The sequence below is a fragment of the Peromyscus californicus genome, unplaced genomic scaffold, assembly GCF_007827085.1.
Source record: "Peromyscus californicus insignis strain IS unplaced genomic scaffold, ASM782708v3 Scaffold_17__1_contigs__length_78620276, whole genome shotgun sequence".
Taxonomy (NCBI): domain Eukaryota; kingdom Metazoa; phylum Chordata; class Mammalia; order Rodentia; family Cricetidae; genus Peromyscus; species Peromyscus californicus.
In genome coordinates, this window is record NW_026294469.1 from 54,135,952 (window position 1) to 54,162,164 (window position 26,213).

The 26,213-nt window shown below is 48.0% G+C and overlaps 1 protein-coding gene and 1 long non-coding RNA gene across 23 annotated transcripts in view; one reads left to right on the forward strand and one right to left on the reverse strand.

The window, feature by feature from the left end:
- Window positions 1-332, reverse strand: part of LOC128112908 (uncharacterized) — a 38,736-nt gene extending 38,404 nt beyond the window's left edge. For both annotated transcript variants that reach the window (XR_008219226.1, XR_008219227.1), the window contains exon 1: window positions 219-332. This is a non-coding gene — a long non-coding RNA (uncharacterized LOC128112908). The remainder of the gene's footprint in view (window positions 1-218) is intronic.
- A 47-nt stretch (window positions 333-379) lies between these two features.
- The window catches only part of Znf532 (zinc finger protein 532), a 113,544-nt gene continuing 87,710 nt past the window's right edge, over window positions 380-26,213 (forward strand). For 9 of the 21 annotated variants that reach the window (XM_052742338.1, XM_052742339.1, XM_052742346.1 and 6 more), the window contains exons 1-2: window positions 2,388-2,788; window positions 2,884-2,993. The gene's annotated coding sequence lies outside the window, so the exon portion shown is untranslated. The other 12 variants (XM_052742331.1, XM_052742335.1, XM_052742337.1 and 9 more) reach the window with 12 other exon arrangements.

Genomic DNA, 26,213 nt, shown 5'->3' on the forward strand with positions numbered 1-26,213 from the left:
CATCGTGTTTACTCAATATCATTCCCCCAGTTTAAAAAAAAAAAAAAAAACACCACCCTACATGAACCGAACATGCCATGCTTCAATCTGGCCCCAGTGGCTTTTTCTCTGAAAGCAAAAACGTGTGTCTTTTACACCAGGGCTTTCTTCCCACCCCAGGGGTGTCTTCCATTCTTTTGTGGCTCAGTTTAAGGCGAAAAGGGCTCCAAACCACTAACCAGCAGAAGGGAGCCCTTTCTTCCACCTCCTGGGAGAATCTCAGATTGAATTTATCTGAAGATAGCTTGCTCTCTTCTTACTTATTTGCCACCATTACGAGGAGGACAGCACAACCACCACCTTGGCTTCAAGATCCCGGGTAGAGAGGCTCACGGGCGTTTTTTTTTTTTTTTTTTTTTTCCAACCATCTTTGGCGAGGCCTTGCTTCTTTCCACTCCAGTAAGTCGCGGCTTGGGGCCATGGAAAAGGACTGGGTGAGAGTCTCAAGTGTCCGTTTGAAAAAGACAGCCAAACAGCCCCCCGCTCGGCCCCGTCCCCAGCACCGTCCCCAGCACCTCCGGGCCGGGCCGGGCCGGGCCGGGCCGCAGCGCGCGCCCGCAGCCGTCTACCCGGGGGACGAGGCGCCGCCGGGCCGGTGGGGCGTCGCGGCCGCGGGCTTCGCGCTCCGCCGCCCGGCTCGGGCTCCCTTCCCCCACGGCGCCCCCTCCCCCTCGCCGCGCTCCCTTTTGTTCGCTCGCCGCCCGCCCGCCCGGGCGGCCCGAGCGCTAGGCCCCGGCGTGGCCCGGGCCGAGCCACCGCCACCGCCGCCGCCGCCGCCGCGCGGCCTAGAGCCCGCGCCCGGGAGCGGGGGCCGGCGTCCGGGCGCACGGCGAGGCCGCGGCGGCGGGGGAGCCCCAGGGTGGCGAGGCCCGGCTCCCGCTCTCGCACACAGACCCCCGGCGGCGGGGAGGCGCGACACGCCCGTAGCATGGAAGCCGCCGCCGCCGCCGCCGCCGCTCGCACGGCAGCGGGCGCAGCAGCAGCAGCAGCCGCCGGCGGCGGCGCGCGGAGCAGAGGTCGCCCGAGCCGCGGCCCGGACACGCGGGCTTGAGCGCTGCGGAGGCCCGCCCGGCCAGGGGGTGGGTGTGCGCTGGGGACAGGGGGCCGCGGGGGTACGGGCGGACGAGGGCGGGAGGGGGGGGGCGCCGGGCCCCGCGTGCCACCCCGCGGGGCCCGGCGAGCGCGCGAGGCTCAGGCCATCCCTTGGCCTGAGTTGCGGCGGCCTGTCCCACCCTGGCCTTGGGGACGGCCGGCCTTCGCGCCCAGCCAAGCTTCTGGAGGGGGGGGGGGGCGGCCCGAGGCAAGGCCGGTGTTGCTAGGCCCCACCGGCTCCAGAGGGGGCCACGTGAGCGCGGGCTCGCCTCCCCCGCCAGAGCTGGTTGTGCACAGATGATTTTTTTTTTCCCCCAAGGCCTGGGTGCCCCCTCTTTCCCTACTGCCCCTGGACTGGTCCCCCAGCGCCCCACACCTCACCAGTGTACTACCCAGAGGTGAAGGGATTTGGATTTCTCCCCCCCCATACACCCCCCCCAGGTGCTTGAAAGAAGAGAAGGTTGGAGGAGGAGGAGGAGGAGACTGGGGGGGCTGCTGCTGGTGGTGGTGGTGGTGGTGACAGGGCTGGGAGAGAGAGGAGAAGGACGGAAGGGAGGAGGGGGCTGGGTGGGGTGGGGGGTGACAGGCAGAGAGGAGCCTGGTCAACAAACCAGCACCACTCTGCTTAGGAGGCCAGGCCGGCTCCTGCAGCCGACGCATCCTGTGTGAGGAGACACACAACATAGATGGCTTTCTTGGGGGCTCTTTGTCAGCCACCAACACAGAGAACACACACTTGACACACACGTACACAAAGATCTGAGCCAGGTTGTGGGAGGTAAGTGGGGGAAAAGAGAAGGAGGGGGAAAACAGTGTCTGCGGTGGGCTTCAGGGTGGAGGGGAGGGGGGGGATGAGCCCCGAGAGGCGGTGGGGGGCTCGTGAGGTGAGCATTTCCAGGGTTCTGTGCTCGTGTGGAGGGGGCACACACAATGACCTTTCCCTCCTCAGGAAGCCCTAAAAGGGAGAGGCACCCCCCCCCCTCCCCAGCCAGCTCCCAACCCTGTGCTGATGATTTTCAGGGACTTGTTGGCAACTCAGCGAGGGTTGCCATAGCTTTTTTATGTAGGGTGACCAGAACCGGCTGAAACTGGTTTGAGGCAGATCAGCTCCTGAACACAATGCAGTCACTGAGCTACTACAGTGGGATAGCAGCTTCCTCCCTTCATGGCAGCCAAAAGCAGAGGACCTTGCAGGAAGGTACCATCCCAACACAGTATGTAAACGCACACGTAGACCCCACACAGCACTGGTACGTGACTAATGGAACCCTAGACGAGCCTCTGTAGAGATGATGGGAGAAAGGTGCAGCTTTGCAGGGTCTCAGAGGAGTTGGGCTTTTCCTGCCTTTTTTCTTTTGCCTAAGGGATGGACAAGGAGCTGAGATTTATGACCCTTATTAAAGAAAAAAGAAGTATGTGCCTTATTAGGGTGGGGACACTTGGTTTGTACAGTCTCTCTCTCTCTCTCTCTCTCTTTCTCTCTCTCCGTGTGTTTTTAAGGAAACAACCAGAATGAACTGATGGGTTTGTAATGGCAGTTTGTTGCTACTTTGCATGCCTTTTTTTCTCTTGCAGCCTGTGTTCTGTTTTGTGCTTTTCCTTGTAGACGCTACTAAAGGGTGTTGGGGATACTTGGGACTATTATGAAGGCCAAAAGGTAACAATATTGTTCTAGGACACGAGCATAAATGCGTTCCAGTGATGCTGTCAGCCATACATGCTGTCTTTTTTTTTTTTTTTTCTCCCTTGTAGGCCTGTTGACTGGGGCTGCTTTTAACCCTTTCCTATTTGCAGAGAATGCAACCGTGTGACAGTAACTGAGCACTGGTCCAAAGTCTTTTCAAAAGGTCAAGGTTCACAAGGTGAGATATGCTATTTTTAGCATGAATTTAAATATTAATTTGCACATCCATTCTGACACAGACCGACAGTGGATTGGTACCCTGGAGATGAGTGGGGTTCAGAGTGGAGACCACACATTATCCATGTTTAACGGGTCCCACTGACTTTTTTGATGGTGTTGATATCAAGGAGCCATCTGAATGCCTTCATTAAATCGCATGTGCCTGGGCATCTGAAAGACGCAGGCCTGGAAAGGCATGTCTAGAGGGTGGTAGGCGGCTGGGCCTTGTGGAGAATGCACTGTTTTTTGCATAGAAGCAGTCCACATGGCACATTTTGCCCACGATTGTAGAAAAAAGGAAGAGCTTCATCAAATCGAAGTAGCCCAGCCAGCTTTTTAGGATTGGAGGAGCCTGGAGGTAGATTCTTCTTTTGTTCATCCATCACCTCTCCTCTTTCCATGCTCTCCGTGTTGACCTGAAAGGTTTTCCAGTCAAGTGGTGGAATGTCTTTTATTGATTTGGGGGGCTGTCGACAGTGAGTTTGCCATGGGATTATTTGTGGCATACATTTCAGTGTGGAATACTAGCGAAGGACTAGGAGGAACCCAGGTCTGTCTGGTTTTATCTGTGTAAAAATGACTGTAAGCTTGCAGCTCTACGGTAGTGGGTGGTAGAAAATGTCTAATGCTTTCCTGCAGTTAGAATTGGGCCGGCAAAAAAAATGGAGATGGAGAGGAGAGGAGAGGAGAGGAGAGGAGAGGAGAGGAGAGGAGAGGAGAGGAGAGGAGAGGAGAGGAGAGGAGAGGAGAGGAGAGGAGAGGAGAGGAGAGGAGGGCAGCAAATTAGCGAGGAACAAAGGCTGTGGTTGCTTCCAGGAGAACACTAAACATTTTGCCTTGGGGGTTCCTTGTGCAAAGAACTGCAACTTCCCCAAACAGGAAACCAGTCACACCAGTCAGGTCCAATATGATCTCAGCAGCAGAGCTGGTTCTGCCTTTCTTTCTGCTGGTTTGGTAAAAGTGCAGTCAAGAGGAGCCCATGGGAGACCTGATTGCAAATACATTTTCTCTCTTTGAAGTGCGTATCATGTCCTCTCTGGCTTCAGCAGACTAGTCTAGTCAGAAATGCGAAGGATCTTAGAATTGGTGAAGTTGTGTGCTGGCAGTGGCGGGCAGTCTGTCAGCAGTGAAGGGCATTAAGTATCCAGGGGTTTTTATTGTTGGAATTTTTAGGGGCGGCGTGGGGGAGGGGAGGGACGGGACACTGCAGAGAGTCGCCTGTGTGCCAGCACTGTCAGGAAAGGGGGAGACTAGAGTGCATGGCTAGCTCGGAATATTTTATGTAGTATTTAATAGAGATAAATGTGATCTCAGACGGATATACCAGCAAATAGCTTCCACGATGAACAAGGTTCTTTGCAAATCACTGTGCTAAAATTGGTTTTCAATTCTACCTCATTTTCGACTGCCAGAGTTCTGCAGACAATTGTGGTAGAAATAATGCTTGTCGAGCATATTCCAATCTATACTGCATGCTGTGTTGGCCCCTGCATTTCTGGTGCCAACGAAAACTCAGATGGCTAATGTGATAAGCCTTAATTAGCTTAATACAATAAGCTATTCTATCATTTAGTCCTTCATTCCTGTCTTTCTAGGGCCAGGGGTTTTTATTTAACTTTCACAGCTCGCCCCTTGCAATGACCGTATCTTGAGAATGTGTTTTAAAAGCCCTTTTTAGGTACGGCATGTCATGGAATGTTCTGGTCTGGTGTACTCTCTTGGTGGTTTTAGCTTTGTTCTTTCCCCTCCCCCCCAGAAGTCTCTCCTGAAAATAGCATTTGTTTTGCATTTAGGCCAGTCTTTCCAGCTGCAAATGCTGTTGGAGGCTGGGGAGCTGGTTCCCCGGCAGCAATCATGAGCTCATCTTGGATTGGAGCTGGCCTCAGGTGTTGATCTCACGCTGGGCTGTAACAAGGTAGCAGGCCCACATCTCTGGGGGGGAGAGGGACCCAGAGACCCAGAGCATTCTGGAGAATAAGCAAGGGCATGTTCCTTCCTGGGAGAGCCAGGAGGGAACACCATGGCACCCATACTGGAGCCACAGCTGGCGCCTGCTTGCTGTTTCCTGAGGCGGTCTCTGAGGCGGACCTTCGGGCCTTCCCTGTCTGCAGCAGGAATGTGCGGGTTTGGCGAGAGCACACTGGAAAGAGAGTGTAACTGGGTGGTGAACACTTGCCTGTTTTCATCCCTTGCCTGATGTTGACTCATATTTTCCATGTTAAGGAGCACTCAGTGCAAGGTTGTTGCCCTTTTTTCTAAACGGCTCACACTAACCTGGTTCAGGATTTCATTCTTTGTTCATAGACTCCCTTTCTCACTGTCCTTCCCTCCTGCCCTCTCCTCTTTTCTCTAACACCCCCCCCCCCCCACCTTGGAGACAGAGTTTTGATATATAGCCCAGGCTGCCCTCAAACTTCAGCCTTCTACCTGGACTCTTGAGTGTTGAGATTACAGACATGTGCCACCACACCTAGCCCAGCCCTGTGGCTCATTTTTAAGAACAGTCTAGGAAGGAGGTAGACCCCATTTAAGTGGTGTTTTGTTTTTTTTTTTGCTTACACTTTTGGCTAGGCTGAGTTACAGTGTTAGGATTTGGTCCCTGCCCCCCTGTCTTTGAAATCCTTCTTGAGCTTCTGTGTTCTGTGGGTTTTGAGTAACCTTGTCCATGTCCTTGGTAGAGCTCAGCCTTGCTCAGGACAGCTGGTGCAGAAGTTGCCCTGATGTGGAACCTTAAAAAGGAATGGTAGTATAAGGTGACAAGGATCTGAAAGACATTTGGGGCTGCTCCTTCCTCAGCCCCCAGAGATCTTTCCTTCACAAACGGTCAGAACTGAAACAGCAGTTCTCGCAGACAGCAGCACAGAAGCCCGTATGATGGTGTTAAGTATGTTTTAGGGATGATCACTAATGAAGGTATGGATTTAAGATGTTTAATTTACACCCAGTGACATTTGCTCGGGTGTACAGTGTGTTAGGTTTTGACATCTATGTAGAGCCACCTCTGAGTTGACGTAATCCATTCGGGATGACTCCGTCATGCTGCACTTGTTGCTGCCCCTTTGAGAGCGCCTCTTCCCACCCGAGCCCCTGGTAGCCACAGCCTGTCTTCCTACAGTTCTCTGCTTCCCTGGCCATGCTGTTTGAGTTTCCCCAGGACGCCCCCAAATGGCGTCTTCACTTGGCAGGATGCACCCAGAATGCGTCATTATTGCGTTGTGTATTGGTTCTTGGTTCTTTTTCCTGCTGAGTACTATTCTGCTGTGTGGATATACCACAGTTTGTTCATCCTTTCTCTGGTTGAGGAACAGTATTGTTTCCAGTGTCAGGTGATGGTAGGAAAAACAACCGCAAGTATCTGGGTACAGGTTTTTGTATCAGCATTTTTTGTTTTTTTCTGTTGTAAATAGTTGGCAGTATTTGGTACATGTGTATGAATTTGAAGTGAAGGGAATAAATTCAGCTCACTGTATCGTACAGAACTGACCTTGACAGCTGCAGTTAAGACTTTGCAGAGACGAGAACTGGTGGCCATGAAGACACTGGAGAGATGCTCCTGATAACAGACCGCTCTAATGGGATGACATGCTTTATCACCCTGAACTAATCCGAGTTAGCCAAATGGACACAGAAAGCTGCAAGTGGTGAAACAGCCTTTTATTTCCTCCGGCAATTGTTTTTCCTCTCGAGACGAGTTTGGCAGTTTCCCTTGTTGTCAGTGAAACACCACACACTCACAGAACTGAAATTCTGGAAAGTGATACCGCAGACCTCTGTTGAAATCTTGATTGTCTATGGTTTTCTTCAAAAATGCCGGGTGTGTCTACCATTTGAAGTCACGGCTCCCTTGTAGGGAGGTGAAAGGACTTGGGCACTGTCATGGCGATGATGGAGTGGAGAGATTTGAAAACAAGTCCTTTATTTTATTATTGTGTTTTTGGAGACAGTCACCCTCGTTTATAGCCCAGGCTGTCCTGGAACTCATTTTGTGACTAAGGCTGGCCTCTAACCCTTAGTGCTAGATTTCTTTCTTTCTTTCTTTCTGTTTGGGTTAAAATCATTTGAGTTTGTGAGAGAGGAAGGGAGAGCTGAGGATCAGATCACCCTTTGGGTCAGGCAGAATAGGCAGAGGCAACGGTGGTGCTGAGGGAGATGAGCCCAGGACGTGGTCAGCTGTGCAGGTGTGAGGAGGGTTCCTGCCACCAGGTGCCAGAGACTTGATGGTTTTTTGAGCAGCAGACAGACATCTTGCCGTGTTCTGGGAATGCTGAGGAAAGAGGGAACCAGAGAGCAAAGAGTAGGAAGTGGTCCACAGAGCTGTCACAGAACTGTGACTGGCCATCCACCATTACCGTCTGGGAGAAGCCCTGAAGAGGGGGCTTCGCAGTGGAACCTGGAAAGCCCATGAATGTGTGAGGCTGGCCAGGAAGAGCATGTACGCAATGGAGCAGTGATAGGAAGGTACAGGGAGAGCCTGGTAGGTGTATGGTAGCCATATTGATGCCCATGAGGCAGAGAAGGGCAAGCAAGACGGATGAGGATCTTTCTGTGATCTGGACACAAGCATTAGCAGAAAGTTTTAGCCTTCATCCCCGAAGTCTCGTGGGAGTACCTGGAAATGGAATAGAAGCTGTAGGCTAGAGCAGGGAGATCAAATGGGTCACCTGCAGCAGTTTAGGGAGAAAACCTGTGTCTTTACATTGAAGGCTAGGCACATTGCTTATGAGAATGGAGTGGAGGGGTAGTTACGTAGGGGTCAGTGGCATATGGTGGTGCCTGATGGGACAGGAAGGCTGACGGAGGGTCCTGGAGGTAACATGTAGGTTTCTTGGCAGCTGGTCCTCTCTGTTCTGAGGTGACCACGTCAGAGGCAGAAGAATGGTGGTGAAGAACCCTGATCTGTTAAGTTCAGGTTTGGGCACGGTTGCCTGGGACAGGGCCCTGTGCCTCTTAGCTCTTTTGGTGAGGCTAACTGGGCTAGAGGTCAGACTGGGCGGATGGCAGCATCACAGCCCTCAGTGGAGGAACCAGTTTGAAGATTACCTGTGGGTGCCTAAAACTCAGCGTCCCGAACCTTCTGTGTGGTTGGTTTTTCCTGTTCATGTATACTTGTGAGAAAATGAGGCAGGTTCTGGGCACAAAGTGGAAACGAGAAGGAACAGAGAGGTGCTTTTGTCTTTATGTGCTCTGACAACGAGAAAGGTAAAGTGAGTTGAAAGCAATGAGAATAAGAGATTGACAGTAGTTTCTAATAACAGGGCAATGTTTATAACATACTGTAATAAAGATTATTTAAAGCAGGAGTTGTTTATTTTCTGGAATTCTCACTTTAATATTTTCAGACTTGACCTTTGTAACTGCAACCTTGGAAAGTGAAGTCACAGATAAGGGGGAGACTATTCTCATTAGCATAGAACAGTGGTAACAAGACAGGTGTGAACAGTTTGGGACTCCCTAAGATAATGGCGTGGGCAGTAAAAGCGTCAAGAGAATTTAAAATGCGCTGTTTCAGAAAGTTGAGGTGTAGTTCAGGGGTGGCTGGTACAGGAGGGCTCTTGGATTTCATCTTTAGCACTGCTAAGGAAACTGTTGGAGAGAGAACATTTTTAGGAAGGTACAAAACAGTTTCTGCAGTTAACATCTGCAAGCACCCAAGTATCTGGTGGAGTCTTTGTTGTTGTTATTTGTTTGTTTTTGAGACAGGGTCTCATTCTGTAGCTCTGGCCTCCAACTCAGAGATCTGCCTGCCTCTGCCTCCTGAGTTCTGGGATTAAAGGTGTGCGCCTCTACACCCTGCTTTTATCCTGTGAGTTTTAAACTTAGATGATTTTAACTAATGCTGAGGCAATGAGATGAGCCATCCCATTGGATAGTGAGGAAACTGAGGCAAAGACTTTGGCTAAAGGAGCCCAGATCATGAGTGGTGTTAGAGGTAGGATTTGAGACATGCTCCCTGTTCCCTACTACATGGATAGTACTGGGGTATGATGGCTCAAAGGAGGGTCCCCAGAGACGGCAGGTACCACAGGCAGAGCTACTGAGCTGCTGAGGCTGGTGGGTGACTGTCCCCTGAGCTGCTGAGGCTGGTGGGTGACTGTCTCCTGAGCTGCTGAGGCTGGTGGATGACTGTCCTCTGAGCTGCTGAGACTGGTTGGTGACTGACCCCTGAGGCTGCAGTGATGAGTTCGAAGATACACCAAGAGCCTTCTCAGCACACCCAGAGGAGAATATGTTCTCTGTACCAGAGCTGGCTCTAGAAATAGCACATTGGAAGGACGGAAGTTCTCCTGGGCACAAATTGGAAGCAAGAAGGAATAGAGAGATGCTTTTGTCTTTATGTGCTCTGAAAATAGAGAAAAGCAAAGTGAATTGAAAGCGAGATGAGAATAATGCAACCATAAATAAACATAGCATAAAGAATCATCTTTTTCAGGCAGGACATTTGAGAGGGAAGAGCAAATTCTGTTTGATCGACATTTGCAGACAGAAACATGATTTTAGAGAAATGCCGAGTGGCTTTCTTAGCTGTCACATGCCTGCCTCCCCACTAAGGCTGCTGTCTGCTTGATGGTCTTTTGGCCCCCACACCGGTGTGTATGGTTTTCACTAAAGTTGATTGTTACACCTTTACACAATTAGAACTTCCTGGCATATAGAACAGTCCTGGAGACCTACAGATAAACAGGTGTTTGCTCAACTTCAGCCTTTTCCTTTTGAGATACAGACTCATTTTGGAGGCTGATTCTTGGGGCTAGTAATTGGCATTGTTTTTTGTGATTTCTGTTCGAAGGGATAGAGTATACCGATCTGAATGCTATGACAAGAGTGTTGACAAGCTACATAGGTTGGATCATTCAAAGCCCACTGCTTTAACGGATCTCGTGGCTGGACATAGTTCAGATGTAATTTATAATTTTTGCCTCATTTTTTATAGTTAACCCAAATGGAGGGTGGGCTTATCAGGTGGTTCAGAGTAGATAGGGATCCAGAACCCAGTGTCTGGACCCTCACCTAAGACTCTCCTCCCACCATGACTTTCTACTGTATCCCAGGTTTTTATATTTTGGTGCTATATAATTTTGCTCACATTTGAAATTTGTGTTAGATGAACCTGAAAACATGAGTAATAAACTTAAGCCTCCCATGGGGACTCTGCTGAGCTGAAGTTTAACAATTCTGATTATGTTTACATACTAGGACCAGGAGATTAAGTGGGGATGGTAATGCTTAATGTTTGGCTACTTCTGGGTGGGAAGCCATGGAAGTGTTTAGTTGCCTTTGTCAAAATCTCTGGGATGTCCTGTTTGTGTAACTCTCTGTAATACAGACCTGTGTTCCATCCTTACGAGCTGTGGGACCTGGAGCTGCTTACTCCAACTCCAAACCAGACTTTTCCCCGAGCGTGGTTGTGTACCTTACAACAGAGTGCTTGGTAAAGGCATGTACCGAGTCCTTCCCCAAATTGTGGCGGGGATTCTGTGTTCCCTGGCCTTTCCATTTGAGGACAGTGCCATTGTTTTGTACTAATTTGGAGAAGCTTGTGCTTCTGTACTGTCTTACCTCATTTGCAAGGACACATTTAATTTTGACGATGAAAATTCAGAGAATATGTATCATCTGCTTGTGCCTAGGGCTTCAGCTACAGCTGCCTCAGAGATGGTTCAGAGCGGGTGAAACAGGCAAGGGGATGGTGTGCCTGGCCCAGCTTGGTTGGACGAGTTAACCCTTTGGTGTCACCTCTCTTCCCTCATGGAACAACTCAACTAATTCATTAACTGTGGTCAAGACCTCTGTTTCACCTTGAAACAGAGCAAAACAGAGCACGAAAATATGCCAGCTTTGCTGGGTGTGGTGTCTCAGGCCTTTAGATCAAGTGTTTGTCGGGGAGAGGCAGGCTGATTTCTAGGAGTTCCAGCCAGCCAAGGTTACATAGTGAGACCCTGTCTCTAATAACCAAATATTCCAGTTTAGCAAATGTCTTCCTCTGGCATTCTCTTCATGTATTTATATGACAGCAACTACATGCTCATGTTTGCACATGAACCAAAAATATAAGATACACTTGGAAATTGGGCCTGGTGTACCTGCCTGTAACCCTAACACTAGGGGCTGAGGTAAGTAGACTGGGCCCAAGGTCATCCTCTGTTATATATGGAGTTCAAGAATAGCCTGGATTACTTGAAAGAGACAGAAAGAGGTACATGGTTTAAAGACTTAAAGGAAACGTGAACTATCTCATTAATTTTTTATATTGGTTATATGGTGAGCGAATAATATTGTGGTTAAATACCCTCATACATTCCCCACACAGTCTGCCACATCCCACGACCTGGTGTTGAGTTTCATTTTACCCCTTCTTTCTTTTTTTCCTCTCAAAAGTACTACTATTAGGAAATTTAAAACTACATGTGGTTCTCATGTTTCTTTTGGACAGGATGGTCTAGGATGTTGGGTGGACATCTGTCAAAATAGCTTTAGTGGTGTAACTCCTGGGGCCGTCCATCATTCATGCTTGTTTAGTGGCCCTTTGGTTGGAAGACAGTAAGTACAATGACTGTGTTAGTGTCCCCTTGTGAGAGAAGTCTTCTCTTTCCTAGATGGAGCTAGCTTTTCTCCCCCTGCGTTCGTTCCTGATCTGTCTCTTGGTCACAGGGTCTGCACAGCTACCCCTCAGTGTGAGTTCCCGAATGGGAACGAAAGCATGACTTGTAGGTTCCTAGGTGTGTGCTTCATGCTTTAGACTAATGTCCTGGAAGGTGGACTTGCCATTCCTGTGAAGACGCAGCAGGAGAGTGACTAGCTAGGATTGTACTATTCTGCTGGGTGTGGTGGCGAACGCCTTTAATCCCAGCACTTGGGAGGCAGGTGGATTTTTGTGAGTTTGAGGCCAGCCTGGTCTACAGTGTGAGTTCTAGGACAGCCAGAGTTACATAGTAAGACCCTGTCTCAAAACAAAAACAAAAACAAAACAAAACAAAAAAACAAAAAGCAAACCCCAAAAAGACTGCCCAATTTTAAGTGATGGATGGGTAGATTTGAACCAGTCATCCTCTATTCAGCACAACCTCCCCACCCCCTGCACCACTTCCTCCTGTTTTTGCATGTAAAATCTCTGCTTGCTCGTGGTGGGCTGGGTGCCTGTCTAGTTGTCTAAATCACTTGTCACACTTGAACTAATACACAAGTCATGGAGGGATCTTGTTACAATGTTTGCATTGCTTGATTGAACCCAGGGCCTGTGCTTACTTCCCTAGCATTCACTCTAGGAACTGAACTCCATCCTCAACCCCTTTTTTGTTCTTGTGTTTTTGAGACTGACTTCTAGTCTGAGTGGGCCTTGAACTTGTGGCAACCTGCCGAGTCCTCCTGAGTGCTGAAACTGTAGCCCCCACGCCCAGCTCCCCTTTAGCCCTTTGGCACCTGTAGTCTAATAAGGCAAAAGATGTCCTATGGCCATCAGGGCTCAGGTCCGCACATGAGCAATGCCGGCCAGTTCAGTTGACTCAATGATTTGGGATCTAGTGAGAGATGGGAATTCAGTCTATAATCAGTCACCATTTTTGTCTCTATACCTGACAAGGAATTGAAGTGATGGATGACTTCTAAGAGCGCGTTATAAGAGAGCCACCCCACAGCAGCTTTGGAAGTGACTGACACTCCTTTCCAGCACATGGTAAAGGGCTGTCAGCAGTGAGTCCTGGGGACAGCTCTCTTGGGAAGGTCACTCTGCAGTCCCAGCCAGCCAGGAGATTGAGCTGTAGGAAGGGGCAGATGTATGATTGAACTATGAGAGACTGGACTAGTGGGTTCTTACTTTGGGAAGGCACCCCAATGAACTCTGAGATAGTAATACAGTAGTGTCACATGAGGAAGTTTACCCCATCTCTACAAAAGCTTGCCTTAACACACAAATCATAATGCAGTTTATATCATGTTGGACATTTGGCCACAGTTCGATGAAATATGAACCTGGGGCTTTGACACTGATTTATTAGTTGTTGGCTGAACCTGTCATCTCCTAGTGTAGCTCACAGTCTTGATCCTTGCATGGTGGGAGTCTCTTCTGGGCTGTTGGGTTGGGCTGCTGTGGGGTTGCAGTTTGCTGCAATGGGACTGGACTGGGGTTTGGTGGAATGGGGACAAGGCTGGGTAGCCTTGGAGAAAGGAGAGGAATTTTGAATATCAGAATCATGGACAAATTCAGAATGTAGCTGGAACAAGTTAAGCCCAAGTTGGAGTATGCCAAGAATCGGGGTGAGCTAGGAGCCACAGAGGACTTCAGAAAGCACGTCATCGATGGTGGTCACAGTGCAGTTAAACAAGCAAGAACGTGGGGATACAGAGTGCGGGATGGTAGGGATTGGCCTAAGTCGTGCTAAGAGGAGAGGCTCCCCAGTGCCAGTGACTGACTAGGTGAGGGAGGGAGTCTCAGGAAGGACCATATCACAGACTACAGCCTCCTCCGTGTGGGTGGTGACAGGATACTGGTGTGGCGGAAGTGGGCATATGGACAGAGAGCAGCAGCAGTTTCTTGGAGGGCGTGCTTCATGGTGGAAGACATTGAAAGACCTGATGGTTTGCTGTTTGTGTGGCCTAGGGGTCATACGACAAAGACACAGCTTTTGAGGTAACAGAATGAAGGGAGTTCTTATAAGGCAGAGGCAGAGGTGAGCCCAGGAAGTCACCTGCTGTCCTGATAGAACTAAGTTTTCTTCTTTCTAATACACATGGCCAAATATGACTGTTGCTCAGCCCTGTTTCCATGGCCTCATTTATTTGCTTATTTATTTTTGAGGTAAGCTTGCTATGTAGCCCTGGTTGGCTTGGTACTCACCATATACCTTAGACTGGCCATGAACTTGTGACAGTCCTCCTGCCTCAGCTTTCTAGAATTAGAGCTGTCTGCCATCATGCCTGGTTCTATGTCCTCATTTGAAATATAAGTGGGCATCACCTGTACTGGTTCAATTCTCCTTTCGCTTGTCAAGACCAAGCATCCAGCTGGCCCTGTCCGATGTGTCTGTGGGGCAGGGCTATTGCCTACTCTAAATGACCAACAGTTTTCAGTGGACTTGTGAGACTTCTTCCCATCCTCCAGGACTGCTATGGTAGGAGACATAATGGCGCGGCCGCTGGTCTGGGTTAGTTAGCATGCTCATGCTCTCCCTCTTGTCCACCCCCGCCCCCCACTGCCCTCTTCCCTTTCTCCTGATGCTTTTTGTAGTTAGCCTTCTCTTGTCTTAGTTATCTAACCCCTGCTACAGTTAAGATTCAGTGCCTTTGTTTAGACACTGGCAAAACAATTATGTGAATGGGTCAATGGTGAAAAATGAGCTACATGTGTTCATTAAAGTTTGCAAGCTGGGGAGGAAAGTGTTCCATTTATAGTCTTTTTAAAAATTTTAATCTATGTCTATGTGTATCTCTGTGGCTTTGTGCACATGCACCGTGGTGCCTGTAGAGGCCAGAAGAGGGCATTGGGGCTGCAGTTACAGCCTATAATGTAACATGGGTACTCGGGCAGAGCTCTGGTCCTCTGGAAGAGCAATAGGCACTTTTAACCACTGAGTCATCTTTTTAGTCACCAGGTGCTCTTTTAAAATATTTTTTATTTATGAGGTTGGACAGATGGCTCAGTGGTTAAGAGTACTGTCTGCTTGCTCTTCCAGAGGACCCAGGTTCATTTCCCAGCACCCACATGGTGTCTCACAACTATTTGTAAGTCCAGACTCAGGGGATCTGACACTCTTCTGGCCTCTGTGGATACTAGGAATACATGTGGTGTACAGACAAAACACCCATACACAGAAAAAAAAAAAAACATTTGTGTGTGTGTGGTGAGATGGAGTGGGGTCTGGGGAGGTCTGTAGGGCTGTGTGTGTGTGTGTGTGTGTGTGTGTGTGTGTGTGTGTGTGCGCGCGTGTGTTGATACGGAGTGTGGGTCTGGGGAGGTCTGTAGGGGGGTGTGTGTGTGTGTGTGTGTGTGTGTGTGTGTGTGTGTGTGTGTGTATGGAATGGGGTCTGGGGAGGTATGTAGGGCTGTGTGTGTGTGTGTGTGTGTGTATGGAGTGGGGTCTGGGGAGGTCTGTAGGGCTGTGTGTGTGTGTGTGTGTGTGTGTGTGTGTGTGTGTGTGTGTGTTTTGATACGGAGTGGGGTCTGGGGAGGTCTGTAGGGCTGTGCGTTCCACAGCAGGCTTGTGAAGATCAGAGAACAACGTTGTGGTACTGGTTCTCCCATGGGTTCCCTTCATGGGTTCTAGGCTTTTGGGTCCACTGAACCATCTCACTGGCCTCCTAGGAGGTCCTCTTACTAATGTGTAGGAGTGACATTGTGGCTGGCTGCTGGAGTTTCTAGTGGTAGGAGAAGATTTTCCTGGTTCACTAAGTCAGTTCTAACCTCCAGCATAGAGCTGTTGTGTGATAGCTCTGACTTCAGCGTGGCTTTTATAACTTCCTGTGGGGCATGGTGGCACATACCTTTAATCCCAGCACTTGGGAGGCAGAGGCAGGTGGATCTCATTGAATTCCAGGCCAGCTTGGTCTACAAAGCGAGTTCCAGGACAGCCAGGGCTCAGTTACACAGAGAAACCCTGTCTTCAAAACAAAACAAAACAAAGAAAGAAAGGATGAAAAACAAGAGGTGACTACGCCATGTTGGGAAGATGCAGTTAGAAAACCGGTTGGAGCCACTTGACTTCCGAGTCGTTAGGGCGCTCAGCATCGCTGAGGGGTGTCTTTCTGTTGCATGCTTAAGGAATTGAGGCTCAGCAGCAGCATGGATGAGACCAGCTGTTCTGATCATAGCTCCACTCTTCACCTTCGCTCAGGAGCTGGGGTACCTGAGCTCTTTTGTTTGGAACCTGAGTCTCCATGAAGCTGGGTGATGGCTCAATGCCTGTAAATCACGGCAGTCTAAAGAGTGAGAGAGAACGGCAGGCATTTGAGGCCAGTTTGGACTACAGAGAGTTCCAGGCCATCCATGCTATCCTGGGCTAGAGTGTGAGACTCCCAAAACAAAAACAAAACCACAACTACAGAAACCAGAACCAAAGAGTCTGTTGTCTCTTACCCCACAGTAGGGCAGGTGCGGCGGCGGCTCCCAGGGTAAAAGCACTTGCCCCCAAACAGCCTATGTGAGTTCAGTCCCCAGTGGAAGGAGAGGACTGACTCCCACAAGTTGCTCTCCTGCCTTCGTGTGTGCCTGCCACATACACAATAAGTAAGTAAGTAAATTAATAATAACAATAATAATAGCTGTAGGAAGCATTTAACCTGTTTGCTCCACAAGCGCACGGCTCATGTCCTCAGATGCTGGAGGTAGGAGACGTGAATCACTGAAGGAATTGTGTGAACCTATGTTTAGGGTCTTGCACAGGCACATCAGTGTCCATTTGAGCCCTTCTTAGGTAGTCATTCACATGTACGCATGCCTGAAATCCTCATACACAGTATCTGATAAAGTCCATGTCTGACGGTCTGGTCAGTGTTACCTTGGGGGAGTAACAAGTACTTAGTTCTGCACTTGACATAGTAGCGATTGGCCTCCCGTGGTTTTTATTGAGATGGGTCAGAATTAAAATTGTTCCTCTAATCCTGAGCATTAGGATATATCCTTGACTCCAGCTGGAGTTTCAAATTGAGCTGTAGTGTCTTTGATTACACTGTGCTCCAGTTTCAGGTCATTGAGGGTAGGAAAAATCTTCCTCTGTTTTACTTCTTAGAAGACTTTGCCAAGGTGCCTATTTGTTAAGGGGGCTTAAGGACACTCTTTGTTACCCCCCGGATTGCTGGGACTTTGGTAGTATCTGCCTTCATATTGACTGTTGAGAGCACCAGCGTTGTGGCTTAGTTTAGTTTGTTCTGGGACTCTCTGCTAGAATCCCCAGACTGGCCTTTTGTCTTTTTCTGTCTTTGTTTTCCAGTGAGGTCTAACTCTGCCAACTGTGGGTCACCCAACCTGGCCATTGAACTTGCAGTAACTCACATTTAGACAGTGCTGTGTTCTGGGTATTGTGGTGAGCACTTACTTGGTTTCTTTTGTTGCAGTTGTTTAGATTTATTTTATGAGTATGGCTTTTTGCCTGCATGTAAGTGCACAGTGGGTGTGCAGACAGAGGCCAGAAGAGTGTCAGATCGCCTGGAACTGGAGTGACAGATGGTTGTGAGCCACCCTGTCAGTGCCGGGAACTGAGCTTGGCCCTCCTGCCAGAGCAGCCAGTGTCCTTGACCACTGAGCCATCTCTCAGGAACCCACTTGCTTGGTTTCAGTTAACTCACAAAAACTCTCTTTAAAAAGAGAATACTCTTTGACGAGTTCTTTGAGAACTTCATACAATATATTTTGATCATATTTACCCCACTCCTCCCAGATTTAACCCTACGCCTCTAAACATACATAATAACTCCTTGGAGTTAGTTATTCTTATCTCTCTTTTACATTTGTGAAGTTTTTTTTTTATTATTATTATTCTTGAGACAGGGCCTTGCAATGTAGCCTAGGCCAGTCTTGAACTTCCAGTGATTCTCCTGCCTCAGCATCCAAGTGCTTAGATTATGAGTATGCAACACTGTTTCTGACTTGAGGAGTGAAATCTTAAAGGATGATGCGACAAGACTGGGGTGTAGCACAGTGGTAGAGTGCCTGCAGATCATGTGCAAGGCCCTGGGCTGGTCCTTGGCACTGTGAGTAACCCCCAAAGGGACACTCTGCTCTGTCTGTTAGTTTTCCTCACCTGTCAACTTTACCACACACGTTGGAGTCTTACAACACAGATGCCTTGTTTTGGGCAGTACTTAGAGAGCCAGCCAAATGAAAGTTTTATTTTATTTTAGTTTTTGGAGACAGGATCTCACTATATATCCCTGGCTGGTTTTAGAACTCATTATGTAGACCTGGCTGGTGTTGAATTTAATTATAAAGATCTGCCTGCCTCTGCCTTGAGTGCTGGATTAAAGACGTATACTACCATCTCCAGCTTCATGGGGTTTTAAATAATCACTTCTGTGGCATTGAACTGCAGGCAAAATCCTTTTAGAAAAACTGAATATTTATTACTGAACTTATTTTCTTAAGATCGTTTTTATTGTTTTTAATTATATGCATGTGTCTGTGAACCTGAGTGCAGCTGCCCTTGGAGGCCAAAGGCATCAGATCCCTGGAGCTGGAGTTTTCGGCGGTTGTGAGCCATCTGACATGGGTCTGAGAATCGAACTTGGGTCCTCTGCAAAAGCAGTTAACCACTGAGCCGTCTCTCCAGCCCCATTACTCTTTCATAGTTGAAGATGTGGTCACTTGCTTATTGATGACGTTGTCCAGGTGTTCCTGAAGGGAAAGCATGAAATTGTTAGAGAAATGGGCAGGCAGCGCTTCCATCTCACTCTAAATACAGAATTTACCCCTGCTACCTAAAACTAGCTCCCACAGAGAATCATTGTTTAAGCAGTATGTCTGTCCTGTCCTCTCTCCCTCTGCGCGCGCGCGCGCGCGCGCGCGCGCGCGCGTGTGTGTGTGTGTGTGTGTGTGTGTGTGTGTGTGTGTGTGTTTAACCCAACATTCCCCAATTCCTTTTAAAGATTATTTTTATGTGCATATGTGTTTGGCCTACATGTACACCACATGCATGCAGTGTCTATGGAGGCTAGAAAAAGGCATCAGCACTGGAGATGCCATGTGGGTGCTGGGAATTGAACCCTGGTCCTCTGGAAGAGCAGCCAGTGCTCTTGACCACTGAGCCATCTCTCCAGCACCTCTGCTAATTCCTTGATGCTAGATCCCTTTGTGGGGTAGTTTGAGTAACTGGTGGCATGTGACAGCAGGAACATTGTGATGACGTTAACACAGAGAGATGACTTGGCTTCTGACGAAAACTGGGGGGCTTCATCTGTCTCCCCTTCAACAACAGCAGCTGGTGAGGTGCTGTAGATCCTCCTCTGCTCACCCCCAAGTCTGTTTCTACCTACTTCAGGAAGTAGTCGGCACATGGTGTCTAACTTTTGGGATGCTCTCAGTCGTGTTTACAGATGAAAGCGTGCGCGCTTCAGTGGATATGTGCACCACGTGCATGCAGGAGCCAACGGAAGTGGGTATTGGATCCCCTGGAACTGGAATTTACAGGTGGTTATAAGCTACCTGTGGGTACTGGTAACCAAATCCTGGTCCTCTGCAAGAGCAGCAAGTGCTCTTAACCCCTGAGTCATCTCTCCAGCTCCAGGAGTCTCCCATATTTAACAAAACAATTTTTAAATTGCATTTCTATGTATTTAGTTTGTGTGCCTGAGCTACTGTGTGAATGTGGAGGCCAAAGGACAAGTTGGTTGGTGATGACTAATGCCTTTACCTGACGAGCTCCTCACTGGCCCCTCCTCCGTATTTCTAAGGACAACTTGTGGGAATTGGTTGGTGATGGCAAATGCCTTTACCTGACGAGCTCCTCACTGGCCCCTCCTCCATATTTTTTAATGTTAGGAATCTCAAAAATGTTTGCAAGTATTTTAAATTTAAGATTTAAAAATTGTCACATTGTAAAAGCATACAAGAAGAAACAGCAAATGTGAGCAACTTGGGGGCATTTGAGGAGAAGAGGCTTCTAGACAGGACTTGGGACTTAGATACAGAAATTTGGAAGGTCTATTCAGGTGAGAAGGGGAAGTTACTTTGAAGCTCTCATTTCTGTACTCAAAATATCACTTCTAATTTAGGAGATCTATATTTCACCTCCAAGTAGAATTGTGGAGAAGCCACTCAAAAGCATGGCATTTATAGACAGCAGGGATTGCATCTGGAGTCTGGGTGTGTGTGTGTGTGTGTGTGTGTGTGTGTGTGTGTGTGTGTGCTGCCTCCTGCCTAGGAGTGTGCTGGGGCCACTTTGGACTTCGTCAGGAAATACTGGAATTCACTAAGTAGGTTTATCAACTCAAAGGCAGTTCCTATGGTAGTATAAAGAAACTTAGGGAAGGTTTCCTTACTTCACTGTGGAGCCTGCTTTATTTAATGCCCACTTGAAGAGTGTCTGTATGGACCTGCGCTTTGGAAGCAGAGGCGGGAGAGTGCTGCCGGTTCAAGGCTGAGAGATGGCTCAGCTGCCAGGTATGCTTACAGACCTGAGTTTGGATCCCTGTCATCCACATTAAAAAGTGAAATTGCTGGGCACCGAAGTGCAAGCCTGTAGTAGTCCCAGTGCTGGGAAGCAGAGCCGGGAAGATACCAGGGCTCAGTGGCCAGCCAGCACAGTTGAATTAGTGAGTTCCAGGTTCAGTGAGAGACTGTCTCAAAAAATAAGGTGGAGAGTGATTGATGCTCGAGGAAGACATGACCTCTCACCTCCACACTTTTTTCTATACACATGAACCCCCAGACACATAGGCAAGTACACACACAAACACATGCACACAGTCTTAATGAATTTTTCTGAAGTTTCTTTATGGAAACAGGTCTAGCCCAGACCCTTTCAGTGTGCTAAAACTCATGGAGGAACACAAAGAATGTGGTCCATCTGTAGAAATAGAGCTTGTACAGAAGTACCTTCGGCAGAAGGCTGTGATTGTAGGAAATTGAAAGTCCCACCTGCTTCTCTTTATGTAGTAAGAGTTTGGAAACACAAAATTACATTTATATGAATGAGCTTCCTGTTTTGTTTTGAGTCTGAGTCTTAAATTCATGGCAATCCTTCTGCCTGAACATCTTGAGTGCCACCACATCTGGCTGTTTTTTCTTTTTTCCCCCCAGTTTTCTAAGAGTACAAAAGGAATGTGAAGGAGCTTAGCACTTCTGATGTATGTGTTTACAAATGGCTCAGGGGAGACTGGGTGTGGTACCTTTCATCCCAGCAGAGGCAGGCTAGTCTTTGAGTGTGAAGTCAGCATGGTCTACAAGGGAGTACCAGGCTAGCCAGAGCTACTTAGATCATGTCTCAAAAACAAAACAAACAAACAAAAAAATGATTCAGATGTACTGTAGCTCAGCGTTAGAACACTTGACTGATGGGTCTGTGGGATTCGTCTGAGTCAGTCCTAACACCATGAAAACAAAATGGTTAAGATGGTAAAGGTTTCTTGGCGTGGTGGCTCCCGCCTTTAATCCCGCTGGGGAGTTGGAGGCAGGTGGATCTCTGTAAGTTCAAGGCCAGCCTGGTCTACATAGTGAGTTCCAGACAGCCAGAGCTACATATGAAACCCTATCTTGGGGAGGGGATGGGACACAAAAACCAAAACAAAAAAGAAATGGAAAGAAAAAAAAACATATATATATATATAGTAAATATTATTTGTATTTTACTCTAGCTTTTTGTTTTTTTCTTCTCATTTTACTGATGGTAATTTACATAATTTTTAGTTTTTCTTTGTTACAAATTACTGCTCCTCAAATATTTCTGTGTAGATGTTCTCCAGTTTGATTTTAAACATTGCCCTTGTATCACAAGATCAATGGCTTGTTGTCCTGATCTGTCAAATAGGGTCCTTGCCGCCCAGTTTTCTTTGGGAGTAACTAAGAAAAGAGCATTTTTCCTCTTCCTGGATTTTAAGAATTTATTGGTTCTAGAAGCTGCCGGGGGAGAAACTGCACCATCATAATCTTCTTAACTGAGGATTTTCTTTAATTAGCTGATGAACTCAGTGAGTCTGGGCAGGCCGTGCCCCGTGCACTTCTTACTAGTCGTATGCCAGGCATGTGCAGGTGTGGTCTTTCAGGTAAGGTAGTTCATGGAGGCAGGATGAAGGATGCTTGATGGGGCACAGTTACCAGGTACCCATGACTGGGCTGCAGGTCGTATTCCGCTGCATGTTAGTGAAGGACCTGGGGCCTGGGGCAGACCCTGGACTTGACTCAACTGCCTTCCATGCTGTAGTTTGGTATTAGTACGTTCTTGTTCTGTCCCTGCTCACCCCAGTACTGGGGATTGAACCTGGGGCTATGAGTATAGGAGGAGCATAAGGCTCTGCCACTTACCTGTGTTTCCAGAGAGCTAGCATGCTCGCAAGCATGCTCTCTCTCCCCCTCTCTTCAATTTTTGAGACAGGAGTTTCTCTAAGTTGTATAGGGTGGCCTTGGACTCACTCGATAGCCCAGGCTAGCCTCAGACATATGATCCTCTTCCTCCTGAATGGCTGAGATTTCAGGCCCAGCTGTAAACACCACCCCTCTCCTCTTCCTCTGGAAGATCAGCAAAAACAAACCCTGAACTGCTGCGCCGTCTCTCACTCCTCAGCTGTAAATTCTTAATGCTGTATTTGAGTTTTTCTTGCATACTGTTCCCCTTGAAGTGCTAACCTGAGGGAAATCTTACCCTTTAAATTCATTGTTTCTACAGGAAAACACTGGCTAGGTATTTTGGGACACTGTTTCTTCAGTGAGTAGATATTGCCTGTTCAAGAACCTCTGTCTCAAAGCCAGTCAGCGCAGTTCTATTTCTGAATGCAGCAGAGAAAGAAAACATGTCAGCACGGTGCTGACCCTGCCACTCATGGGCTTTGGGTGGGTGCTGTGGTCTGAAGGGAAGGGAACTGTGTAGGACCTATCCTCTTCCACCTGGGCTGTGACCCAGGGCCAGCAATGCCGAATTCCCGCAGTCTGCTCAGGCAGGCCTGCTCAGGACCGCTGCTGTGGTTCCCAGGTTTCTGGGTCCTGGTGTTGGAGACCAGGCTTGGGGAGCTGCTGTGGTTGTACCACTTCCTGAGGAAGTGACTGAGGCCCCAGGCTGGGGAAAGCTTTATCCCTGAGTTCCCCTGGGGCTGGTGGGAAGTAGAAATAATATGCAGATGGCTTTCTTTGAGGCCAGAGCTTGGAAGGCCTCCTTCAAAGCCTCTGATTGGTCAATGCTTGGTTTTTAATTATCTCTGCACTGCTAGTCTACTTTGAGACAATAGAAAGAACAGGACTTTGTGTCTTTCTGTAAAGGAGTGTATGCTCTGATATAATGTTGAAAATGGAATATTTTAAAAGAAACCAACTTAGTTGGCTAATAGCACACAGCCCCCGCAGAGTATTTTCTGTAAGCAGAGTCTGGGGGAAGCCACAGGGCGGCTCATTAGAGGGAAATCAAGCATTTTGAGACTTGGATGTGCCTTTTAGAAACTACAAATCAAAGTCAAATTTTAAATCAATAGACTCCATGTGAAAGAATAGTAAATGAACTCTAGTCTCTCTGCTACACAATTTCTGATTTTTAAAATTTAATATGAAATTAACTTTTCATTTAGAGTTTTGTTTTCTTGCTTCAGTGTGTGGAGGATCCTAATTTTTCCTGTCTTTCCCAAGCATACTAGGTAGACCTGCTTAGTAGTTAGTGCCTTTGAGTTGAAAGCTAGGTAGAGGTGGATGAAGTCACCATGGCTACCACGAGGAAAGAGGCACTTGTGGACCCCAGCTCCAGCAAGTTGTTTATCCGTGTAGCATGTCTCCACATCCCTTATAGCTTCTGTAAAATGCAGTTAGAAAAAACAAAACAAAACAGCACTTATATTAACTGGTACATTTTCCTTAAAAGGAAATTGTTCCAGAAGTGAAGCAGGTCCATAAGAAAGGCAATGTGCTAGCTAAATTAAGTTCCTGTCCCTCTTAACTGCCAGCACCTGGGCCATCCAAGCATTTGCTTTCCTTCTACCCAAGGGTAGTCATTCTGTTTATGAACCCAGGTTATTCTTGGCTCTTTAAAAGTTGGTTTGAAAGCTATAGGGTTTATTTGTGTATGTGCGTAGGTGCACACACGCCACTGCATGCGTGTGGCGGTCAGTGGACAGTTGTGGGAGCTAGTGTTCTCTTTGCGCCCGATGTGTGGCTCTTGAGGATTGCTTGGTTTTGACTTTAATATGTAGCTGAGGTCTATCAGCAGGTCTCTAGGTCTGCAGTAATGATTGTGAGAAATTTAAGATCTAAGATAGGGAAACAAGCTGCCAGGCACTGGGTTTCAAAAAACTGTGTATGATGGCCGGGCGGTGGTGGCGCATGCCTTTAATCCCAGCACTTGGAAGGCAGAGGCAGGCGGATCTCTGTGAGTTCAAGGCCAGCTTGGGCAACAGAGTGAGTTCCAGGAAAGGCGCAAAGCTACACAGAGAAACCCTGTCTCGAAAAACCAAACCAAACCAAAACAAAACAAAAAACAAACTGTGTATGTGTGTGCTGTATGATCATTTGTGTGTGGCCGAAGTTTTCATGTGTCCTGCCTGGTCTGCAGCCATTCAGATCCAAGTAAACACACAGAAGCTTATATTATTTACAAACTGCTGCTCGGCCATTTAAGACTAGCTCTTACACTTAAATTCAGCCCATTTCTGTTAATCAATATGTTGCCACGTGTTCCGTGGCTTTACCTGTGTGCCATTACACGCTGCTCCCTAGATGGTGGGCTGGCGTCTCCTGATTCAGTCCTCTTCCCAGAATTCTCCTCTCTGCTTATCCCGCCTATACTTCCTGCCTGGCTCCTGGCCAATCAGCATTTTATTTATCAACCAATCAGAGCAACATATTTACAGCATACAGAGCGACATCACCATCATTTGTGTGTGCCAAGCACATCACTGTGACTGTGCCCTGCTCTGTCATTCTCTTCCTTCCCTTGGTGTGTGTGTGTGTGAGAGAGAGAGGGGGTGTGTGTGGTGGAGGTGGTAGTGGAGCGGCAGGCTCTCTCACTGAATCTAGGCTAGCGGCCATAAAGCCACAGCGATTCTCCCGTCCCTGCCCTCCGTGGCACTAGGGTTACAGACATGAGAACAAGCACATGTGACTTTTCCCAGGGGGAAAGTTTTGAGGATTTGAACCCGAGTCCTCATGCTCATACAGCAAGTAGTCTTACGTCCATTGAATCATTTCTTAAGACTTCCAGCTACTGTTCTGTGAGCCCCTGTCCTCCAACTTGTCTTTCCCCTCTTCCTTCCCTTCCCCTCCCCTCTTCCCACGAGCTAAATGGCTCCTCTCTTTCCCTTTAAAAGGGACCCAGGACTCCTGTGCTTTTGAACATGGAAAAAAATCACAGATAAAGTGAATCATGCTTTACAGCCAAGCTTAAAAATATGTCTCAAATTGGGTACAGTGGTGCATGCCTTTAATCCCAGCACTCGGGAGGCAGAGGCAGGCAGATCTCTGTGAGTTTGAGGCCAGCCTGGTCTACAGAGTGAGTTCAGGGACAGAGCTATGTAGAGAGACCTTGTTTCAAAAAACAAAAACGAAAATATGTGTCATGGTCTACTTTTGAAAATGTTTTAAAGAGTTTCCTATTGGGCATCAGTTTGACTAGAGATACCTTAAAAGGCTAGCTGCCATTCCCACACTCGCCCCTTTCCTGCTACTCGTGATGAAACCCAACCCTTCTGTCAAGCTTTCCTTGACTTAGACGTAGTTCATTATTTAGGACATTTCCCTCTGGCTAAGATCTTGAGGAGGGAGAAGGCTCTACTTCCCATAGGCCACCCTTTTCACTCTGAAGTCCAGAGCACACTGTCCCTTGGGATGGCTTTCTTCAAGCTGTTCCTTGAGACATGCTAAGCATAAGTGTTGGATTTGTTTGTTTGGTTTTTGGTGTGATCCGGGAATTTTTTTTTTTTTTTTTTTTTTGGTTTTTCGAGACAGGGTTTCTCTGTGTAGCTTTGCGCCTTTCCTGGGACTTACTTGGTAGCCCAGGCTGGCCTCGAACTCACAGAGATCCGCCTGGCTCTGCCTCCCGAGTGCTGGGATTAAAGGCGTGTGCCACCACCGCCCGGCCAATGCTGGGATTTTAAACTCAGGTCCTCATGCATGCTAGGCAAACGCCCAACCACTAAGCTATTTCCTTATCCTTAAAGGTCATGATTTACGGGTGAGCTAAGTATTTTAATGTATCTATTTTCCCAATCTTTCTTTTTATCAGGCGAGTTAAAAGTATAAATCTGGATTTTAAAGCAAATGTGTGAAAGCCAGCACTGTTTGCTAAAGGTTGTTTTTTGACACGTTCTTACTTTTAGAAGGACTCTGAGGAAAGGTTCCTTGGGGTTCTTTGAAAAGGCTCAGGCTCTGAGTCTACCAGGTGCTCTCAGGTAACTGCAGGTTTCGGATCCCCATGGAAGGGTGTGGACGGCATGGTGAAGCATTCTGACATCCGAACTGTGCCTGTGACACATTGTTGACATGTCAAAGTGGTTGTGATGTAATTCTAGCACTCGGGGGGCTGAGCTGGGAGGACTGCATTTGATCTGAGGCTAGGCTCTGAAATGG